This window comes from Orcinus orca, chromosome 3 (assembly GCF_937001465.1).
Source record: "Orcinus orca chromosome 3, mOrcOrc1.1, whole genome shotgun sequence".
Lineage (NCBI taxonomy): Eukaryota > Metazoa > Chordata > Mammalia > Artiodactyla > Delphinidae > Orcinus > Orcinus orca.
In genome coordinates this window covers 137,147,256-137,171,368 of record NC_064561.1, presented here as the reverse complement: position 1 = coordinate 137,171,368, position 24,113 = coordinate 137,147,256, and the positions used below count along the sequence as shown (strand labels likewise).

The following is a 24,113-nucleotide window of genomic DNA, read 5'->3' as shown; positions in this document are numbered from 1 at the left end:
ACTAGTAAAGGTCCACCTGCTAAACTTTTTGTTCTTTGTTAAGGGATAGAAAGTAGAGTAATACAGATATGCGAGGAAAATGAGAACTGGAATGCAGGCCAAAAGATAGTCTGTTGCAAATGAATGCTCCCAAGACTAAGTAGCATCGTGTTCCTCTGACAGACCAGCGTGGCTGGTGGTGGTTGGTGTCCTGCATGCTGTCTTACATGCATTCTCCTCGCGACTCATAGCTGCCAGTCATTTGGCGATAAAAATAGCCAGAATACATATCTTTTATATTTTGGAGCAGAAAGAGATAATCCTTTTCATCTCAACTTTTCTCTGATATTTTTGCAAAGGAATTATGTGAGTACCCTACTGCCCTTGCCTTTGGCACTCTCATCAACATTCATAATCTCAAGAGGTGTATTTTTATTTATGATTAGGTACTTGTCTTTAGTTACATAGCAATCAGTGTCAAAATTAACTGGACTCTAATGGAGTCAACAGTTCTCTCTTTAACAGTTTTTTCAGTTTCCCGAAAGTGCTACACCATAAGCAGTAAAGTCATGATGCTTTCAATAGAGAAAGAAATTTGGTATTTGGGGTCAGTGGGGAGAATGAAGGGAGCCGATTTGCAGTGAATTGAGATACAAGGTGTCCAGAAAGTCAGGAAATGTGAGTTAGACTTATTTTCAAGCAGCATGTTTTACTTTCAAATAACATGCTCAGTATAATTTTCATTAACCTCCAGACACCTTTCCAGGTGATGTTTCTCTGAATTCAAAGGAATGGATCCAGTTCTTAATCCGAAAGAAATATAGTAAGTATAGTGTTTCCAAAGTCTGGACACACAGGGAAAATAGTGTGCTTATTTTTTGAGCATATTACTGGAAAATGTAACTTACATACTATTTAAAAATAAGTTTATCTTATGTATTTATTGATATATGTATGTATGTTTGTTTTACACACTATATTTTCTTTCTGTTTAGGATTTCTTTTCAAGTTTCAGGCATAGTACCACAATAACAGTCCAGTAAACAGACTAGGCAGCTGACAAGCAGTCACCTCCCGTTAGGGTCAAGATCTTCTGGGCAGCTTGGAGCTGCACCTTAAATTTAGGATGGTGGGAGAATAATGTGAGGCAGATGATAAGAGTGGAGGACAGTGTGGCTGGCTTTCTTTTTACCCTACCGGCTGGCTGTAGTCATAATTGAAATCTCCATCTTGTTTTGAGAGAATGAAAGCTGGGAAAGGTTGATAACTGTAGCACATAACAATATTATTTTAACATTTCTTATTTATATATACATATATATTTTTTAATATTTGTTTATTTGGTTGCGCCAGGTCTTAGTTGCAGCGTGCGGGCTCCCTAGTTGTGGCATGTGAACTCTTGGTTGTGGCATGCATGTCGGATCTAGTTTCCTGACCAAGGATTGAACCCAGGCCCCCTGCATTAGGAGCGCAGTCTTAACCACTGCACCACCAGGAAGTCCCTAACATTTCTTATTTTAATCTGGTACCTAATGATGTATAAGAACTTTTTCTCATATATGCTAATAATGCCTTTGTGGTTGGTTTAAGTAATATATCATCTTATTTAGAAAAACAAAAAAATGATGCTAAAATCAGTAATATTTCTGAGGAAAACTACTATTTCAATGACACTTAAACTCTTTTTTTTTTTCCAGTTTAAGGATCAGGTTTTCCACGTTAAAATGTTGCTCTCCTTGCTAAAACAGAGACTATCTGATTTTTATTGATAAAAAGTCTTCCAAACTCTGATGACAAGTTTTCAGAACCAGTATGGTAGTGAAAAGTGTACGTAGCTCTGCAAGTCTGGGCAGGGAGGAAAGACTGTTCAAATAGGGTGAAAGAATACCACCACCCTCACGAGGCCTCATGAATAGTTGCCTTAATATTGTACAGTTGAATCCGAATTCATGAGGTTACAGGATTTAGAAAATGTTAAGATTGACAGGTGGCCAGTTTGGCAATGGTGGGTATGGAACTCAGGTGTTGGTGGAATGACTGAATTTAGATGGATGTTGGAAACTTTGTGTTCCAAAAGCTGCTTAAATTTTTAGATCCATTGAGCCACACGCGAATGGGTTTCTTTTCATATTTTTAACATTTTAGCCTTGGGTAAATCTTATGAGGAACATCTTGTAGTCTCGGGATTTGACTAGGTGGTCTATGTGACCCCCTGCATCTCTAAGATGAGTGCAGTCTCTCATCCCAAATGGTAGAACACTGTGGACGTAGGACGCACGTTTACTGGTTAGTGGTGTTTGGTATGTTCTGTTCAAGAAGGCAGTTACATATTTTGAGAAAAATTTTCATCAAATTTACCATTTCATCAAATGATTAAAAATAGAAAAATTTTAGTGTTCAAGGGAGTTTGCCCAAGGCAGTCTGTACTGCTGGGTTGTCAGGAAAATGCTTAGTTCTCTTTTGAGTTTTAAACCATCTTTATAGATGGCCACAGTGGAGGCCTAACTATTTTAAGAGAAACGTGATGATGGGAAAAATAATAAAAGGCATTATGATTTAATAGCAAGAACACTTGTTTTGTAGTTAGGCAGATCTGGGTTTGGATTCTGATTCTATCCCTTACCAACTTTGTGACCTGGGAAAGTTATTTAACTTGTCTGGTCCTCAGTTGCACTAACTGAGATAATATATGGCTAGTATTTAGGCCAGCGCACAGGCACTTTATCAGGGTTAATGCTCTTTTCCTGCTTCATTGTTTCATGATGAATGCACGTATTTTGTACATAACATACTGTCTCACATAACCAGGCCCAGTAGTGTACTCTGTTCCACCATTGACAATCCACCTAGATCTTGGTTCTTTAGGGAGACTGCTCTCAGCTGCTGTGCCCCAGGGGCAGAGGGCTGTGCATAACTGTGCTAGTCAAGGTGATCATGCCCACTTCACCGGGGTTTTATGGAGCAGCCAGCCTGGCTCTCTGTCTTTCAAATAGCAAACACCACAGACTGTTGGTGCCTCGTTGGATATAATTTATTGACAGCTCCAGATATGGGGGTTTGCACTCAGGAGAGAGCCCTGCTCATAGCCACAACACTTGGAGTGGTGGGCACAAGTAAGGCACAGGAGATTACGGGAACAGTGGCACTGTGGCCCAGCAATTGAACGTTGCTAAGGATGAGAAAAATCTCAAGCTAAAGATGGGAAATATTTGAGGCCCAGTCTGCACTTGGCTTTCATGTATTACGTACTAATTGAGAACACATTCTTATGCTTTGAAGTTCTGAAAGCTCTCCTGTCTACATTCCAGATTGATGTCTGTCTGCCTTGAGTTTGCCGGTTATTTAAAGTACTACATCAGGGGGTTTCCCTGGTGGTGCAGTGGTTGAGAGTCCGCCTGCCGATGCAGGGGGCACGGGTTCGTGCCCCGGTCCGGGAAGATCCCCCATGCCGTGGTGCGGCTAGGCCCGTGAGCCATGGCCACTGAGCCTGCGCGTCCAGAGCCTGTGCTCCGCAACGGGAGAGGCCACAGCAGTGAGAGTACCGCAAAAAAAAAACAAATAAAGTACTACATCAGGGAAACACAGACCTCTGAGAGACCTTTGGTTTATCCCCTGTACATGAGTGGGCATTTCTCTTCCTGCTTCTGAGTGGTTCTGCCTTTGTCTTTGTGCCTTGGTAGGTGCCGCCCACTGCCCCACCCCTGCCCCCACTTTAAACAAGGATTAATACTTCCCTTTAGTTGAACTGGGGCTATTTTACATGGATTGGTGATTGTAAAGCTTTTTCTGAGCAGGTGTGGTGCAATGAATAGTCTTTTTAATTTCATTTTTTTGGATTTACATTTTTTATAACCTCTTCTGCAACAAATGGTGCAACTCCATGTCCACACTCTTTCAGTCAGTAGTTATGGTTTTTCCATACTTCCCAGCTGCTTATCATGGGCACAGCTGACAAACCAGAAGAGCCTTTCTAGTAAGGTGAGCTGAGCCGGCGTTCGAGTAAGACAAAGGACTTTAGTATAGAATTAGGGCTTTGACAAAGTGAACAAATGCAAAGGCAGCTGGAAACTTGAGTGTTGCTAATCAGGAATATATTTCGTGATTCTGAAGTTTCCATAATGTGTGTATGTAAAGAAAAATAATCCAACAACTTGTGGGTTAATAGATTTTCCTGTTTCAGAATCCATTTGTGTGGATTTAAAAAATGTTTTTCATACCTTTGAATATCTTACTTTCTCAAAGAACATTACTAGCTCTCATTTTCTTATATTTTTGTATTACAACAAAATTATGATTTACTTTTGAGGCTCTTTACTCATTTGCTCTTGCCAAATGCCCTCTATTCAACCCAATTACGGCAGATCCCTTTATCTCTAGTTGCTAAGACTCTAAGGAAGCATTTGCTTTTATTGTTTTATTTATGATATTGATAATGAGCACTCCGTAGAGTTCAAAGGGGCTTGTACTGATTATTAAGAATGTAACTTCTCTGCTGGTAGTTGCTTGTATCCGAAACAGCTTTCTACAGTAGATAGGCCGTCTGCTTTTGGGAGAAATCTACACTTACCTTCCAAATTAGCAAATAGGTAATATCAAAAATAAGTACAGTAAGTCTGCTACTCCCCCAAAACAGCATATTTACATAAGTTGCCTGAAAATCAGGATTGTGTCCCTTCCATGTTCTCTTCCATGCCTGATGCTGGAGAAACTTATGATTATTTTAATTACCATCGCTGCAGTATTAAAAGTAATGAAATATTTTAAATGTAGGAAAGAGTGAAAAAGGGCAAAACAGCACTTGTGAGATTTCAAATGTAAAAGTTATGTGGTAGGAAAGTCCTTTTTCTGTTAATTGGGTGCTTGTAACAGTCTATACTCTAAAACTGTTAAGGCAGAAGCACTTCACATGTTGAATACTCTACAGATATATTTAAGATTAGCTTGAATTAATGGCCTGTCAAAGCTACTCTTTGAAAAACAAAACAAAACAAAAGCGCCTCACAAACTGTCTCTTCCTTTTCCTTTTCTTGAAAGATGGAAGAGGGAACAGTTCACATTTTACATCTTTACTTGATGGGTGTAACTCCTTGAAAAACCACTCTGAGCTGAAAAGTTCCCCACACACCAAAATGTTTTTTCAGATGTAGGAAACATTTTGGATTTATGCTGTCTTCTCAAATTGGGAAATAGTTGGAATGCTTTAGAGGTGACAGTCTTGTTCTAGGAGAGGTTCAGTTGAGGTACACATGGAAACCTTCTGGATGATGATGATGATGATGATGATAGTAATAATAGTAAGAGTCATTATTATTACAGGAAGTGCTTCATACTGTAAGAGCTTTACATATATTAATTTATTTAAATTAAGAGATACATAAGGAAACTGAGGTACAGACATTAGGTAACTTGCCCACTGTCACACACCTGGTAAATGAAAGAGTTGGAATTTGAGCCCACATAGTGGCTTAAAAAATTTATGCCCTCCACCACTTTGCTGTGTAGTGACTGAGAGGCTTTAAGTTTTCTTGTGTTGGAATTGTGACTTTGGGTATTTTGCTGCTAGGAAACCTTAAAATGGAAACCAATACTGTTTTACACAGAAGTGGGAATAATTGGAATTGAAATTGGGAAATTCTGAGTTTGGTTCTGTAGTCAGCAAAAAGACTGCCTTTATTTTTTGAATCATTCTAGATCAGTGTTTATTCTTTGTCACTTGAATATCTGTAAATGCATCTTGGCATACTGGGATACTTGTCCCCAAACTCCTGGGGAGGAGAAATGAGAGAAGAGACAAAAGGCATGAAAGTCACCATCTGTCAGTGAAACTTTAGTCTGTTCTCCCACCCTTGAGGCTTTCTCTCTGGTTCCTGTTCTGGAGAGCTCCTCCCATCTAGTTGGGCTCCTCCCTTGAGGAAGGCCCTCCTCACCTGAGATTTGTCGTGGTACCACACTTATCCACTGAAGTGGAAGTGTGCTTTTCTTAGAACTTTAACAGCTCTTCAACTTGATGGAGAAGTTAGGGAAATGAAAAAGTCTGCAGTGATTCAAAGACTAAATGTATTTGAAAACCATCTTGTGGAGGAAAGAAAACCCAGTTGAAGAGTCTCAGAATACAGTTTTGGCATTTAAATCCATTCTGTGTCAGTCTGCTCTGTGACTGTGTTGGTCTTCTGTGCAGCTTGTCAATGTTGTCATTACAGGTTATAGGGAGTCACAGATGTATCTTGATGCAGACATGCTGGGCTGAGAATAATTTCTTAGCCACATGCCATATATGCATTAGCCTTGATGTGCAAAAGGTGCATGTAGTTTTTGATCTGGAAACCAAAAAAGCAAGTGTTTGGCCAATCTGGGGAATTTCTATAATGAAATGTGCCATTAATGACATTTCCTGAGGGCATCTGCAGCATGAGGCAGAACTGAATTTTTCTTTCTTTTTTTCTTCCATCTTTTGCTACAGAGCTCCCTTTCTTCCTCATCTCTATTTCCTATCTCCTTTCCTTAACTCTGTTGGCCAGCCTGCCTGCCAGCCTGCCTAAGTATAGTATGTCCTGCCTTCCCCAAAGAATTCCACTGCAGCTAGTCTGCTGTAATGAAGAGAGTATGACAGTTCAGAATTCTTTACCATATTTATTTTTTAAAGTTTTTTTTTCTTCTAGGGCTATTTATTTTGACTAAGAAGGTTATTATAATTAACAAACATTTCTTTATCCTTACAAACCTTTTATAAGGAGGAAGATTATTAGAATTCAGAAATAATGTGACTAACATTGTGCCCAAACCACAATTTTTGTAGCTCAGATATTTTCAGATACTTTATTCTTCCATCCTTATTAAAACTGAGCTTATGACAAAGTAATATCTTCTGTGTTTTTCAAAAATTTTTTTGAGTGAAAGTGTAAATTCTTATGCCCTGTGTTTCTTTTCCTCCCTTTATCTTTGCCTCGTGCTTTGGAGAGCCCACACATGATAAAACTTTTGTGAATGAGCATTGTCAGTTGGGGCAATCTCAGAAATTGTGTTTTCAAAATTTCTTGGCTTCTTTTGACATCCAGTAGGCTTTTCTAGGGCCACCTCTATTTTGCATATATTTTTCTTCAGTATTGTTATTCCCCTCCGTGGTTGACATGCTAGTGTTTATGCTTATTTTTTTAACTTTAATTTTTTTATTGATGTGTAGTTGATTTATGCCACTGTGGGGTTTTTTTTTTCTTTTTTTTCTTTTTTTTTTGCAGTACGTGGGCCTCTCACTGTTGTGGCCTCTCCCGTTGCGGAGCACAGGCTCCGGACATGCAGGCTCAGCGGCCATGGCTCACGGGCCCAGCTGCTCCGCGGCATGTGGGATCATCCCGGACCGGGGCACGAACCTGTGTCCCCTGCATCGGCAGGTGGACTCTCAACCACTGCTCCACCAGGGAAGCCCTGACACTGTGTTTTAACATTGAAAATTTGTTGAAGTTCTTCTTCCAGATAGAACTAAGAAACTATTTGAAATTGATAGGGTGACTGGAGCTATATGTAAGGTATCCTTGTATATAAGTATTCTAGCTTTCAAAATTGTGTTTTCTAATAAGTGGTACTGATGAATTTGTAGTGATGAGTCTATAGCTATTTGCTGATTTCTCTGTTGTAGGAGATAGATGGAAAGCATGGTGATTGCATCCAGGCTAGCTACATACATGCACCTACTTGCCTTTCCCTCCCTTTTCTTTTATCCTGTAAAGCAGTATTTGAGATGTATGTGCACATGCTGGAGTATACTTTTCAAAAATAATTTTTTCTCATATGTACAAGATCTGTGTTTCTGTAGAGAATTCAGACAATATAGAAAATTGTGAAGGAGCAAGAATCACAATTAACAGTTTGATAATACAGGAATGGTCACTGTCAACAGTTTGGTAATCGGCATGCATGTATACCCACGTGCATATATGCAAGCATACGCACATGTGCACCCTTGTGTAATGTGAGTGAAGTTATATCACACGTGCTATTTACCAACCTTTATTTTTTTACTTAATACTTTGTTGTGGTATCTTTCCATGTTAATGAATATGATCTTTTAAAATGGCTGAATTGTGTTCCATTTTAAGTATAGGTCATACTCTCTTTCTCATTACCGTTTTAATAGGTATTTAGTTTTCAGTTTTCCACTATTGTGAACAGTGCTACACTGAGCATATTGGTGTGTTCATCTTGCACACTTACATTTTGGGGGTAGATTTCTGTAAGTGGAGTTGCTATTATTCATTTAAAATATAATTATACTTTGTCTATGGCAGAATATTAAGAAATGTATAATTTTATAGGCAGCATTCCTAAAAAGCTGACAAATTTTGCCTTTAAGAACCTGAACTGTGCGCTTTTCGGTTGAATGTACTGAGCATCCAGACACACAGGGCCAAATGCTCCAGATTGCTGGACTTTGGGGTTCCTGGGCCTGGTTTTTGAAATAGCTTTTTTGTCTTCTTCGTTATGAAACTCTTTTCTCAAATGTGCTGCTTTTAATCTGTAGGGAGCTTGAAAACAAGATAACCAACCTTATCATATGATGTATAAAGTAAAAGCAAGCAGAGTCATTACCTATGGAGTATTCCAGTTACAGGGGTAGGATAGAGAAGTTGTTGATTGGTTGACGTTAGGATAGGTAAGGAATTTTTTTTTAGTTTGGTGCTATTATTTTATGTCCATGTTCTGCTGGATTAAATTATTTTTGTGATAAAGCAGCAATTTACTGCTGAATGTAGGAGGCAAGACTATATAAAGTGAGATAAAAGGCAAGCGTTTATGATTAGAAAATTCCCTGCCTTCAGTTGGTGGAAGTGCTGGTGGAACAACTGCCCCTCACTCATCTCGGCCTGGCACAGCCCACTCGTAGCATTGTTCCTTGGGGCAGTGTGTCCTTGCCTCTGGGCATGCTCCCTGGGCTGCCAGCCCACTCAGTGTCTTCTCCAGGGCTGGTGGTGAGGGAGTCAACCAGGACCTGACTGCTTGGGCCCTTGCAGCCCCTGCATGGGAAGAGATAGCTGAGCCTTGGGTTGCTGAGCAGTACTGATCCTCCCTCCATTCTGACTATTTGATTTGTGCCTGCACTGGTTGAGTACTGGGAATGCAAATCTGAGTCAGACTTCTTCCCTGTCTTCTTGGAGCTCACTGGGTGGAAGGTAAGATGACTTCAAGGCATGTAACTTGATTGACAGCACACGAAGTACACTCTGAGTAGTGTGTATGAGGGGGAGTTATCCATTCTTCCTGGGGATACGTGAAGGCTTCCAGAAGAGAAGGGGAAACTTGGAACCAGTGGTGGGAAATCAGAGGAATTGGCCAGGCAAATACCGTCAGGAGGGTGGGGAAAGGTGGTTGGTCAGAGGAGGGGGTATGGAAATACATTCTAGGCAGTCGATACAGCTCATGCATAAGTGTGGAGGTATAAAACAGCTCATGTGTAAGTGTGGAGGTATAAAGCAGTTATCTCCCTTTTGTGATTCAGAGTCTGCACTGCTTCCATGACTGGCACCAAGTGTTGGAGAAAGGTGGTGGTGGTTGTGATAGGAGAGGAGATGGTAGAGGCAGGCCAGACTATGGAGGACCTTGTGTACCATAATGAGGAGTTGGACTTGATCTTCTAGTGTTAGTAATGTGCCATCACGAGGCTTTGATTAGCCTTGATTCGTGGGCACAGTCATGAGGAGCCAATGAAAGCCTATTGTGCTCATTTCTTGGAGTCATAAAATCCCATTTATGAGCTGGGTATGTGCTAAACATTAGTACTAGAGGGAGTACGTTTATAATGTGACTCATCCCTTCAGCAAGGCCATCATGGCCTATAAGGTGACCAGAAAGACTCCTTTAATAAAGGGGACACCATTTCAGAGAGGTGGTATAACTGCTCAGTGCTGAGAAAACTTCTGTGCAGGCAGTCCTACCTGGTAGAGGGATATAGGTATAGAGGTGGCACCAAGCATGTCCTTGCACAGTCCTACCTGACAGCCCAATGCAGGATAGATGGCAGGCTATGCAGTACAAGAAAGACCATTTGCTGTAGTACGTTGATTTCCGCCCTCCCCCTTCATCCCCGCACACAGATATGGATCTGTCAGGGTGTCATGTTTGAATACTAAGTTAAGCAATATCAGAGTTAAGATAAAAATCAGTGGTTTAGGGCTTCCCTGGTGGCGCAGTGGTTGGGAGTCCGTCTGCTGATGCAACAGACGTGGGTTTGTGCCCTGGTCTGGGAAGAATGCCACATGCCGCGGAGCGGCTGGGCCCGTGAGCCATGGCCACTGAGCCTGCACGTCTGGAGCCTGTGCTCCACAACGGGAAGAGGCCACAACAATGAGAGGCCCACGTACTGCAAAAAAAAGAAGAAAAAATCAGTGGTTTAATTGATTAAATGAGCATAGGGCTAGACACATGGTTATAACTCAGTAAAAATTGATTTTTTAAAACAGCTTACTTTAAAACAAAATGGATTTCAAAAATTGGAAAACACTTGGTTAAAACATTCTGTTTTTTTAAAAAAATGTATCCAGAGAGATTAAGATTTAGAACTTCTAATTTATAAGTTAAGACATTTTATTCACTTGACCTTTTAAGCAAAGTTTTATAGGTAAGACACAATAGGCCATGGACTACGTTAGTAATCTGATATTAAAGTGTTCTCAGAGAATTTATTTCTCTATAAATTATTCAGTGGCGTAAAGAAAATGGCTTTACTCAATGGAGGGCTGTCAACTTGAATATCTTGTTAAGCTTTATATGTTTTTTTGAGGGGTAGTTGTTGGTTTAGGCATTCTAAATCAGAGTATTGCTTAGAAACAAAAAAATCGGGAAAGTTTGTGTTTCTTTGCAAGTCTGCCATATACACTGAGCTCAGAAGGTACAGTCTGGTATTGGGAGGCAGACATGATCTTGGGCAGCGTGGACCAGAAGGCCAAGTCTTCCACTTGTGCCTCCACCACTTCGAGCTGTGTGCCCTGGATGTCTTATTTATCTGTCACTTTATCTTCTTTTGCAAAATTGTCACATGACAACGCTCCTGACCATATAGGTTTATTGTGAGAACTGAATGTTTTCATTCAAACGTGAATGAAACGTTTTATTTAGCTTGCAAAATGCTGTGCAAATGTAAGAAGGGAGTGTTAGGTGTCAGATTTTTTAGTTTGTTTTAGTGGAATAGCATACTCTAACTTCAGTCACATTAGTTTAAATAGTTCAAAGAAGTTTAAAGAGAAGGTTTAAGTGGTTTCGTTTAAATAGTTTAAAGAAAAGGAAAAATATCTACTTTCACAAATAAACTAGTTAGACATTTTAAAATTTAAATTTTCGGTTAAAATTTTTACTTGCTGAATAAAAATCAGAAAACAGAGTTTTTGTGGGGGAGAGAGGGGAGGGCTTAAATGAATTATCTAATGTTTTCCAAATATTCCTTATTAAATATTTGAACTATAAATTGTTAACCTCTTAGGAACATTATAAATATCATAGCCATACATTTGCTCTTTAGAGTTTTAAAAAATTGCTGTTTACAGGTTAGGAAACTGCTTCTCAGAGAGGTTAATGACTTACTCATGATTGCCCCAATAGTAAGTAGTAAGAAGAGACCTGGAATTAAAATCTAGGCTTTTTGATTTGTTGTCTTACTGTCAATATCTGAATTTGCAGTACAAAATAACCAGGTTATTCAGTTTTGGGCATTGATTTAGACTTAATCTAAAAATCGTTAAAGTAGTTTAGAATGTATTCTTACTCCCCAACGAAATATTATCTTAATTGTATGTAATATATATCTTAAAATATCCTACAAAAATGTGTTTGTATAGCGCAATAATCAAAATTTTCTTTAACTTAAAAAAAATTTAGATCCATTGGAGTTACCACTAACAAATTTGATCTTGAATCAAATTCACCTTGAGTGTAATATGGGGGAATCAGTGAAATGCTCTGAGGGGTGGCAGTTGTGACTAAATCCACATTTCAGGAGAAAAAGGCAGTTTGTTTTGTTGGTCTGCACATGCTGTGAATCCTCAGCCCTGCAGCAGGGGTCCTCCAGGGACTATGGCACACGCAGCCCATCAGTGACAGCCAAACTGTTGTGAGGTGACATCTGAAGGAGACAGAGTCCTTGCTGCCTGTTTAGCTCACTGACTTTAAGTGTAGAGAATGGGCTTTGTGGTCCAAATCCACTTAATCCACATTGAGAGGGAAAAGAGAAGGGATTTGATCCCAGTGCCTAGTACAGAAAGCAGTAAAAATTTAGTCATTATTAATGTTAACTATTAGAGGCCTTCCAGTTTACCTTCAAAACAGAGGAAGTTGATTTTCATGTCTACACTTAGTCCGTCTTGCTGCTGTTTAAGCCTCTGGTTACAGGAGAGCATCTCAACAGTATTTCACAGAATGGCCCAGTGCCGTCTGGTACCTGTGAAACTCTTGAGTGGACTTGGATGCCACTTCCTTTGCATGGTTCTGGTTGTTGTTTGGAGCCCACAGCATCACTCTCCTTGAGCAAGTAGGCAGGCAGCATTGTATTGGTTAAGATTGTGGGGTCCTGAAGTTCAGAGTTAGAAGCCTGCTTGTAATGGTATCTCTTAACCTTGGGCAATTAACTTAGTCTCTTGGAGTCTTGTTTTCTTCATTTGTAATATGAGGATGATAATATTTACCTTATCAACATGCTGTAATGTACTAAGCACAGCATTTGGCACCTGGTCAGCCCAGGTAGTGGTTCGTTAAGATTGTGATTTTTATGATTAAATCAAATATTGTGTGATTTTAATCTTGAGAATAATTTTCTCTGAGTTAGGGAGCAAACTGAATTTGTTGACTGGTGTCATTAGGGTGCTTGTTTGTGAGAAGAGGAAGGATGACCTTAGATTGGATGGCCGAATGGAAGTTTGGGAGGCTGAGGAGAGTGAATTGTTTGGCTTTCTAAAAAGACAGTCAATGTCTGTTATTTGAAAATGCGTTTTGATTGAAAACATTGAGTTTGCCTGATTGTGGATTAAATCCTTATATGTGACTGGACTGAGAAAATTACTGATATTGGCACTCCAGTTTCTCTTACACATTGAAACCTACTCTTTCTCTGCAAGTGCAGACTCCATCTCTGTCTTTCAACTGAGGGAAAAACAAGATCCTCTTTTGTTTTTTCTAGAATCTATCTTCACTTATTGAATTGGGTGGAAAGTTTGAGCAGTGAGTCATTCCTCTTTGGGGGATCACCTGAATCTTCTTGCTGCAACGCCCTCAGAGCTGAATTCTTAGTGGGAAAACACGTACAGCATCCATGTACTTAAAGGATTGGTGCTTTCTGGACTATTTGAGTAACTGAACATTACAGAAAGAACTGAAAAACAAGCAAAATCACTTATCCCAAAGTGACTGGTTCTTCAAATCCCTACTTCCCAAGTCTGAATGAACTCTTAAGAAGAGAATGTTTTCTCTGTGAGTGAGGGTCAAAGTGGCCTGATACTTAAAGTGAGAAGATGGAACAGAATGAAGAGCATGGATCAGGGAGTCCAGAAAGCTGGCTTCTCGCCTTGCTATTTTATGATTGTGATACCCTGAGCAAGGTGGTTCCCTTGTCCGGCTTCAGTTTTTTCACCTGTATGGTCAGGGGCTGTAGATGATCTCTAGGGTTATGGGTTGGAAGTAGCTTTGTGCACCCTTCCTTAAGCGCATAGGCAGACATTCTTGAAGCATCCTTGGCCGCTTGTCATTCCATCTCTATTTGGCTATTTCATTCATTGGCTTGGCTTCTCTTCTAGAGATTCAGAATCCTTGATTTTCAAGGCAGTTTTGAAGAACTTAATGTTAGGTAGCTTTTCACGTTGGGTGGATTCCTAGCCCTCCAGTAGTCGTAATTCTATCTTTTCCATCTCTCACATGACATATCTTCAGATATTGAACAAGCGTTATGTTGATTCTTCTCTGAGTTATGCTGCCAAAGCTCTTTGTACCATGCCTCTTTAATGTAGTTTCAGACTCTTTGTAATCATGCTAGCTTTCCTGAAATGTTCCCGTTTTTCATTGCCACTTTTAAAATGTGGTCCTCAGAAGAGCTTATAGTACTTCAAATAGGGTGTGACCAGCACGGGGCGTGCTAAGAAGGTTTAAAAATTGTGATTTCATTAGTATAGCCCAAGTTGATATGTTTTTTGGGTTTATTTTATAGACAGCCATGACCTGTTTGAAACATGTATGTAACTGATCCTTGGTGTGTTGTTTTTCACGTGAATTGCTCATAGTAAGGCCTTATGTTATAGACGAGCAGCTTTTGTTTTTACATCCAGTGTAGTACTTTATCTTTCTTTTTGTGAGTCATTTTGTATCTGTGTCTTGTTCTGGACTGCTAAATCCTTCTGAACTTTCCATCTTCCCTGGTTATTAGGGATCCCCACAAGTCGTCTCCTCGTTCTAACTGATCCTGCCTCTGAGTACATCCCAAGTTTGTCTGCTGATGAAAATGTTGACCAGGTAAATTCAAATATAGTCTCTTATGGCTTCCTGTTAGGGTCTTTCTGCCCTTTACATTTGACTTGTGGGGAACCCTGACAGTGGTTTCAGGCTCCAATAGACAGTGTATTTCATGGTTGGATGTAATTTGTGTTGGTTTGAAGCCTTGAATTCAAACAACTTTCTCATTAGTTTATCATCTATCTTGAAAATTCTGTAAGTTTTAATTTTTGTATACATTTGGACTCCCAATGCTAGCTTTTTTTCAGTTGTGCTCTAGTTAGCTTTTACTTTAGTGATCTCTAATAATTGCTCCCTAGCCCCCATCCTTTCTCTTCATTCAGTCTCCCCATGGTTTCCTGACCTCTGGAGTGCCCAGTACTGAGTGCTGAACAAGAGGGGGCTGGTGGAACAACAGAAGAGAAAATCTCTTATGTTAGCGTTTCCAGTATTCTTCCAGAGGTACCAGTATGAGTACACACCAGTTTTTCAAAAGACTGTAACTTTAGACCGTTTAAATATAATCTGTGGGGAGATAAGGTTTAAAAAGCAGTGACAAGGAGAATATACTGAAATCTTATTCCAGATTTTCTGAGTGATGCTGTATGTTGCAAAGAACTTTTTATAGCAAATAAAGGATGTATACTGAGATAGGTTAAAAATGTGAATGAAATCTACCTGGCAAAATAACTGGTAAAAACATTAGTTATAAGTATGTAATGGGATATTACTACATCAAAAATACCACAGAAGTTCTCTCTAGTGATCTGTGTGAAGAGAAGTATTGGAGTTTGACATGGAGATAGTTATATAGATTGGCCACATCTGCATATTTTTTTAATTCTGTGACTTATACTTTGTAATGGAATTTCCTTTGTTGCATCAATTTATATGACCTTTTCTTAGTTTATTAGAAAAGAAACTTTAGCGTAAATGTTTCCAAAATAATATCACTGCCCAAATGTCCTATTAAGCCAGTCATTTTATGAATCAGCAAGACCAGTCTCATCTCGCCTTGCTACCATTTTTTGGTCTTTCTTCCTTTCTTCCTCCTGCAAGTGAGCGCGTATCTATATGCTTAAGTAGGTACCCACACTGATACCCACTCTCCTTTTTCTCAGCCCAGCTCCAGGGGTGAAAGGAAAGATTGCAAAAACATCTCAGAAGTCTTATGAAGATGGGACAAAGTTTAAGGAATATCCTATCATTCTGTCACTCTTAAAATATTCTTTTATGGAACATGTACATCCCAAGTTATGGTAGCAATTAGTAGCTCTTTCTGTGTTTGAGCTGCTTTTTAGTGTAAAGTATTAGCAGTAATAGAGCACACACTCTGTAGAGTTAAATGATCTTATCTGTGAAGTTAGAAAAGATGACTATATCAATTGTAAGTACAGTTGAGAATGATTTTGAAGATGTATCTATAAATGCTTGACATTTTAATATAATTATTAGTTTAAGTAGAACTTTTAAAACTACAATGAATTATATCACTATTATCTATATCACTATATCACTATTATCATTGGAATTTTGCTTTAGTTATATTTGGCTCCCAATTATAAAAGCTTTATCATTTGGAGCATAAGCTTAAACTTTTGCAGCATGGATTTTAGGAGCAGTATAGAGATGAATCTCCAGTGATTCTATTTTTTATTACAGGAAATGTTATGTCCAGAAGCTGTCCAAATGAAGGTGTTTTTAATGATTAACTTTCTACACAGAACAAGATACTGTATGATTTCTAGATTACAGTGCTCTAGGGGGTGCATATAGAAATTGGAACTCTGATAGGATTCAGTTTTATTAAATACATAAGGTTTTGCACCTTAAAGGTTAAGTATCCAATTGCACCCAACTAGGAAATTCAAAGTTATGATTTTCACAGTAACTGTTATGTTGTCCCTATGGGCAGATTTAGAATTTGCATTGTTGGGTGTAATGTATAGTTGATTCTTACATTTAATGAATGACAGAAATTAACTTCATTTTTCTATGTACTTTAATTTGGCAGTATTCATTGATCAGTAATAACTTGAACATATACTATGTGATACGCCCTGAGATATAGAAATGAAGAAATCAAACAAAAAACCCTGCTCTATGTTGTACTCTTAGATAATAGGGGGGATGCAGGAATTTAACTCTGTGATCCCATGATAAAATTAAGGGAATAATTGTGCATTGCACCAGGAATGCTTACACATGCTGCTTACAAATGATGTCACTTGCCAAGTTTACACATCTGATTTAGAGGAAACAAAGATTTCAGACTTAATTGAGGACACATGTCTTTGGTATCTTTCTTGCAGTAACTCTTTCTAGTCCTTGAAGACTATCATGAAACCATCAATAGGACTTAACTTTAAAAAACCTCTGGCTGAGGTAGCAATTTAAGATTGAGTGATTATTGACTGGGGCATGGTTTTCATATTACCAAAAATCTAACGGTTTTAAGGTTCAGACCTCTTTTGGGGCTGTTAAAGCTATGATATTGTTCGTAAAAATAAAAATCTGAAATTAAAAATGGCGTGGGGTTTCCAAACTGTGTGCCATGTGGTCAGTTCAGTTTTTCTTGACATAGAGCAGGGAGCCATTGTAAACAGGACCGTTCTAATCCATATGCAGCTGGCAGCTTCAGTCTTTCACAGACTAACAAGTAAGACCACTATGAGCTCTATAGCTTCTTTAGTTTTCGCATGGGTGCTTCATCACATGGAGGCCAGGGGAGGAGGAGCCAGGGAGAAGGAACACTTTGTCTTCAGACTTAGAAAGTACACTTGGAAAAGAAAAGAGAATCTTTTGAATAAAATCAGAAGGGAAAACATGCATACAAACAAGATTCTGGAATCCTACAAAATAATAACATACTCAAACTCTTTGCATGGGAGTTTTTTGGCCAATTTTTTTTGGCCAGTGTAAGATTTTTGTCATAAAAGGAAGCAGTTTTTAATGCTTAGTTCTTAGTTTCCAATCATGTGAGCTTCGTGACATTTAAACAGTATTTTTGACAATGAGAACAATTAAATTATGTGGAAATTTAGCCCCTAAAATATATTTTCCAGTATCTCTCCCTGGATACTATTAGCTGTAGTCTTGTCTACTAAGAGATGAATTAGGTGACCTCATAAAGTCTCTTTAGTACCCATCCTGGGAGATGTTTAAAAAATATATTTTATATATACCACAGGACCCCTACCTCCTCATTTCCTCTGTCAGTTGAATTCTTAAAATGATTACATTTTTTCTTGTTCCCTGTGACTAAATTTTATTTATTTTCCAGTCTTTAGGCAAAGAATGGCATAAATTAGGGCAGGTAGAAAACCTCAAAGAGCTTCCTCCATTCTCCTGAAGCTCATATTGTGTCCATCTCCTGTATGACTACCACCCACGAGGGGAAACTCCCATCCCTGTTCTGCTCTCTTTTGTTCATATTTATTGTTGGGCAGCAGACCTTAAGGTAGACAAGGGCGGGTGGGTTTTAAAGAGGAAACTCCTATTTAAACTCCTGTTTTTAAGAGGAAGTTCACATTCCTGAAACTCTTGCTGTTATTTTCTCCCGGTAGCTGTCTCTTCTTTTTTTTCAGGGGAGACATGGGAGAGAGATATTAAATCCAAGAAAGCGGGGGGATTTTCACCACCTCTTTTATCCTCCTTCATGGCCCTGCTCATCTTTTCCTTTTCCAGACTGCTTCTTTACAAATCAGACCTGGGGAGTTATTTTCCCCACAAAATAGATTCTGCTATCAGTTACTGTGCTTCAGGAAGTCTGGGGCTTGAGTCCTGAGAATCTCTATGTTTCTTGAGTTATGCAGGTGCCTTTGATGCCCAATTAGATTTGAGAACTGTTGGATACCTGTGCACCGCAGATACTTAAGGAGTTCTGAGTCCTAGGTCACAGGAGTCAATACCAGTGGGGCTTAGAGCATGGCAGATAGGTCCACAGGTATCGGGGGTTCGTGACCTGACAACCAAAGCTTCACAGAGTGAGAGTGCAGTTGAACTTAACTGAAGTCAGCCTGTTGTGGGGGCTGGTGTTTACAGTGCCCTGTTTAAAGTTTATTAGAGAGGGGAGCTATCAAGATGGCAGAGGAATAGGACGTGGAGCTCACCTCCTCCCACAAATACATCAGAAATACATCTACACATGGAAAAATTTGCACAGAACATATACTGAACGCTGGCAGAAGAGCTCAGACTTCCAAAAGGGCAAGGAAACCTCCACGTAACTGCGTAGGACAAAAGAAAAAAGAAAAAAAAAGGGAGGGAAAGGAATCAGGATGGGACCTGCACCCCAGGGAGGGAGCTCTGAAGGAGGAAAGGTTCCCACACCTGGGACGTCTGCTCGTGGGCAGGGAGATCAGCTTGGACAGAGGGGGAGCTTTGGAACCTTGGAGGAGAGCACAGCAACCGGTTTGTGGTAGGCAAAACAGAGAGTAACCTGCACAGACGGTCAGTACCGCCACCCTGTGCTCCCTACCCTGGTTGCTTGTCTGCCGGTATGAGCAGGGGCTGAGTGCTGAAGTTCAGGCTTCAGAAGTCAGACCCAGGGAGATGACCAGGGTTGGCCGTGGGAGACAGCCAGACAAGGCTGGAGTGTGGCAACAGAGGGTATCCTTGGAAGAAGCCTGGGCCCACCAGAGACGCAAGGCGGCACCATTGTTGGGGGATGTGTGAGGAGAGGGGAGGCACTGCCATAGGAGCTTCTTTGCCTGTGTGTGCTCTCAAGCAACAGGACACCACCTGCACAAGCTTCTGGGATGGGCGCGAGCCACCGCCGCCGTTCTGGGCTCCGGAGGTGGGCACGGACTGCTGCCACCACTAAGAGACCCACAGGCAGGCGCCAGTTGCTTCCCCTGCTGTCCCAGGAGTGCATGGGCTGCTGCTGCCACTACAAGACCTGTGAGCAGGCATCAGTCATGGCTCCTACCATCCGAGGAGAGTGCAGGGACAGCACATGGGCTATGAGCAGGTGCCAGTCGCTGCCCCTGCCATCCCGGGAGTACGCACAGGCCGCTGCTGCACCTTCCCACCCCCGTATCAAGGGGATGATGGCCAGCACATGCTGAGGAGAGAGGCAGCAAGCAACCAAACTAAAACCAGCCCCTTGATTCCAGACAAGATGGTTGAGTGGAAAGACTTGAGCTCACCTCCTCGCAGAAAAACACCGTAATCACAACTAACTGCTGAACAGCCATTGACAGAAAAGACTGGAACCTACCAAAAAAGATATTTTACATCCAAAGACAAAGAAGAAGCCACAGTAAGATGATAGGAGGGGTGCTTTCATGATGTAAACAAATCCCATACCCACTGAGTGGGCGACCCATAAACTGGAAAATAATTAGATCGCAGAGGTTCTCCCAGAGGAGTGAGAGTTCCGAGCCCAGCGTTAGGCTCCCCAGTCTGAGGGTCTGGAATTGGGAGGAGGAGCCCCCAGAGCATTTGGCTTTGAAGACCAGTGGGGCTTGAGTGCAGGTGCTCCACAGGGCCGGGGGAAACAGAGACTCCACTCTTGGAGGGCACACACAAGGTTTCATGTGCACTGGGAACCCATCACAAAGCAGTGACTCCCTAGGAGCCTGGGCTGGACCTACTGGTGAATCTTTGAGGGTCTCCTGGGGAGACGGGTTGGCTGTGGCTCACTGTGGGGGCAAGGACACTGGTGGCGGAGGCCCCAGGGAATATTGATCTGCGTGAGTGCCCTTGGAGGTCGCCATTTTGGCATGGAGACCTGGCCCAACCCAGCAGCCTGCAGGCTCCACTGCTGGGGCAACTCAGGGCAAACAACGAGGAGGGTGCTGCCCCATCAACAGACAGGCTGCCTAAAGTCATATGGAGCTCACAGACACCCCTAAACACACCACTTGGTGTGGCCCCACCCACCAGGACAAGACCCAACTCCACCCACCAGTGGGCCGACACCAGTCCCTCCCACCAGGAAGCCTGCATAAGCCCCTGGACCAACCTCACCAGAACCAAGAGGAACTACACCCTTGCAGTCTGCAGAAAGGAGACCACAAACATGGAAAGTTAGACAAAGTGAAAGGGCAGAGAAATATGGTCCAGATGAAGGAACAAGAGAAAAACCCAGAACAACAACTAAGTGAAGTGGAAATAGGCAGCCTACTTGCTGAAGAATTCAGAGTAATGATAGTAAAGATGATCCAAGGTCTCAGAAAAAGAAATAGAGGCACAGACTGAGAAGATAAAACAAATGTTTAACAAAGAGCTAGAAGGCTTAAAGAACAAACAGAGATGAACAATACAATAACTGGAGTGAAAAATACACTAGAAGGAATACATCGGAGAATAAGTGAGGCAGAAGGATGAATAAGTGAGCTGGAAGACAGAGTGGTGGAAATCACTGCTGCAGAACAGAATAAAGAGTATGAAAACAAATGAGGACAGTCTCAGAGACATCTGGGACAACATTAAGTGCACCAACATTTGCATTATAGGGGTCCCAGAAGGAGAAGAGAGAGAGAGAGAGAGAAAGGGCCTGAGAAAATATTTGAAGAGATTATAGCCAAAAACTTCCATAACATGGGAAAGGAGACACTCAAGTCCAGGATGCTCAGAGAGTCCCATACAGGATAAACCCAAGGAGGAACATGCGAGACACATAGTAATCAAACTGAGAAATATTAAAAACAAAGAGAAAATATTAAAAGCAAGAAATAACACACAAGGGAATCCCCATAAGGCCATCAGCTGATTTTTCAGTAGAAACCCTGCAGGCCAGAAGGGAGTGGAATGATAAGTGATGAAAGGGAAAAATGTACAACCAAGAATACTCTACTCAGCAAGGTTCTCATTCAGATTCCACAGAGAAATCAAAAGCTTTACAGACAAGCAAAAGCTAAGAGAATTCAGCACCACCAAACAAGCTTTACAACAAATGCTAAGGGAATTTCTCTAGGTGGAAAAGCAAAGGAGACAACTAGAAACAAAATTATGAATGGGAAAGATCACTGGTAAAGGCAAACATACAGTACAGTCAGGAAATCATCCACACAAAAATATATCAAAACCAGCAGTCGTGAGAAGGAGAGTACAAACACAGGATATTGGAAATGCAGTTGAATTGAAGAGACCAACCACTTAAAACAATCTTGTATGTTATAGAGTGCTATATCAAAACCTCATGGGAGGGACTTCCCTGGTGGTGCAGTGGTTAAGAATCTGCCTGCCAATGCAGGGGACACAGGTTTGATCCCTGGTCTGGGATGATCCCACATGCCATGGAGCAACAAAGCCCGTGTGCTACAACTCCTGAGCCTGTGCTCTAGAGCCCATGAGCCACAACTACTGCACGCCACAACTACTGAAGCCCGTGCGCCCTAGAGCCTGCGTGCCACAACTGTTGAGCCCACGCCCCGCAACTACTGAAGCCCACGTGCTCTAGGGCCCACGTGCCACAGCTACTGCGCCCACGTGCTGCAACTACTGAAGCCCGTGTGCCTAGAGCCTGTGCTCTGCAACAAGCCACTGCAGTGAGAAGCCTGCGCACCACAATGAAGAATAGCCCCTGCTCACCACAGCTAGAGAAAGCCTGCACACAGCAGTGAAGACCCAATGCAGCCAAAAAAACCCACCAAACCTTATGGGAACTGCAAACCAAAAATCTATAATAGATGCACACACAAAAAAGAAAAAGCAATCCAAACAGAACACTAAAGATAGTCATCAAAACACAAGAGAACAAAAGAGGAAGGGAAGAAAAAAAGACCTACGAAAACAAATCCAAAACAATTAACAGAATGGAGTAAGAACATACGTGTCGGTAATTACCTTAAATGTAAGTGGATTAAATGCTCCAACAAAAAGACACACTGGCTGAATGGATACAAAAAGAAGACCCGTATATAGGCTGTGTACAAGAGACCCACTTCAGATCTAGGGACACATACAGACTAAAAATGAGGGGATGGAAAAAGGTATTCCATGCAAATGGAAATCAAAAGTAAGCGGGAGTGGCATTACTCATATCAGACAAAATAGACTTTACAATAAACACTGTTACAAGAGACAAAGAAGGACACTACATAATGATCAAGGGATCAATCCAAGAAGAAGATACAACAATTGTAAAAAATTTGCACCGAACAGAGCACCTCAATATAAGGCAAATGCTAACAGCCATAAAAGGAGAACTTGACAGTAACACAATAATAATGGGAAACTTTAACACCCCACTTACATCAGTGGACGGATCATCCAGACAGAAAATCAATAAGGAAACACAGGCCTTAAGTGACCCATTAGACCAGATGGACTTAATTGATATTTATGGAGCATTCCATCCAAAAGCAGCAGAGCACACATTCTTCCCAAGTGCACACAGAACATTCTGCAGGATAGATCACATGCTGGGCCACAACGCATGCCTTCGTAAATTTAACAAAATTGAAATCATATCAAGAATCTTTTCTGACCATAACGCTTTGAGGTTAGAATCAATTACAAGAAAAAAACTGGGAAAAAAACACACAAACACATGGAGGCTAAATAATACGTTAGTAACCAATGGATCACTGAAGAAATCAAAGAGGACATCAAAAACATACCTAGAGACAAATGACAACAAAAACATGACAATGCAAAACCTATGGGACGCAGCAAAAGCAGTTCTAAGAGGGAAGTTTATAACGATACAAGATTACCTCAGGAAACAACTCAAACAACCTAACCTTACACCTGAAGCAACTAGAGAAAGAAGAACAAACAAAATCCAAAGCTAGTAGAAGGAAAGAAATCATAAAGATCAGAGCAAAAATAAATGAAATAAAAACAAAGAAAACAATAGCAAAGATCAATGAAACTAAAAGCTGGTTCTTTGAAAAGGTAAACAAAATTGATAAACCTCCAGCCAGGCTCATCAGGAAAAAAAGGGAGAGGGCTCAAATCAATAAAATTTAAAAAGAAAAAGGAGAAGTTACAACTGACACCATAGAAATACAAAGGATCCTAAGAGACTACTACAGGCAACTACATGCAATAAAATGGACAACCTAGAAGAAATGGAGAAAGTTTTAGAAGGGTTCAACCTTCCAAGACTGAACCAGGAAGAAATAGAAAATATGAACAGACCAATCACAAGTACTGAAATTGAATATGTGATTTAAAAACTTCCAGTAAACAAAAGCCCAGGACCAGATGGCTTCACAGGCGAATTCTACCAAATATTTAGAGAATAGTTAATGCCTATCCTTTTGAAACTCTTCCAAAAAATTGCAGAGGAAGGAACACTCCCAAACTCATTCTCTGAGGCCACCATTACTCTGATACTAAAACCAGACAAAGACACCACAAAAAAAAAAAAGAGAGAAAATTAGGGCTTCCCTGGTGGTGTGGTGGTTAAGAATCTGCCTGCCAATGCAGGGGACACGGGTTTTAGCCCTGGTCTGGGAAGATCCCACATGCTGCGGAGCAGCTAAGCCCGTACGCCACAACTACTGAGCCTGCGCTCTAGAGCTTAGGAGCCACAACTACTGAAGCCCCTGCACCTAGAGCCTGAGCTCTGCAACAAGAGAAGCCACCACAATGAGAAGGCTGTGCACCACAACGAAGAGTAACCCCTGCTCTCTGCAACTAGAGAAAAAAGCCCGTGTGCAGCAACAAAGACCCAGTGTTGCCAAAAAAAAAAAAAAAAAAAAAAGATGAGAAAAAGAAAA

The 24,113-nt window shown here is 40.8% G+C and overlaps 1 protein-coding gene and 1 long non-coding RNA gene across 2 annotated transcripts in view; both read left to right on the top strand.

Moving 5' to 3' along the window:
- Positions 1 to 24,113, top strand: part of ZSWIM6 (zinc finger SWIM-type containing 6) — a 204,215-nt gene that overhangs the window by 41,921 nt on the left and 138,181 nt on the right. The gene's annotated exons all lie outside the window — the stretch shown is intronic.
- The window catches only part of LOC125963987 (uncharacterized), a 40,069-nt gene extending 15,956 nt beyond the window's left edge, over positions 1 to 24,113 (top strand). Inside the window, exon 2 of the long non-coding RNA XR_007476436.1 lies at positions 1 to 24,113. This exon is cut by the window's left edge and continues 8,992 nt beyond it. This is a non-coding gene — a long non-coding RNA (uncharacterized LOC125963987).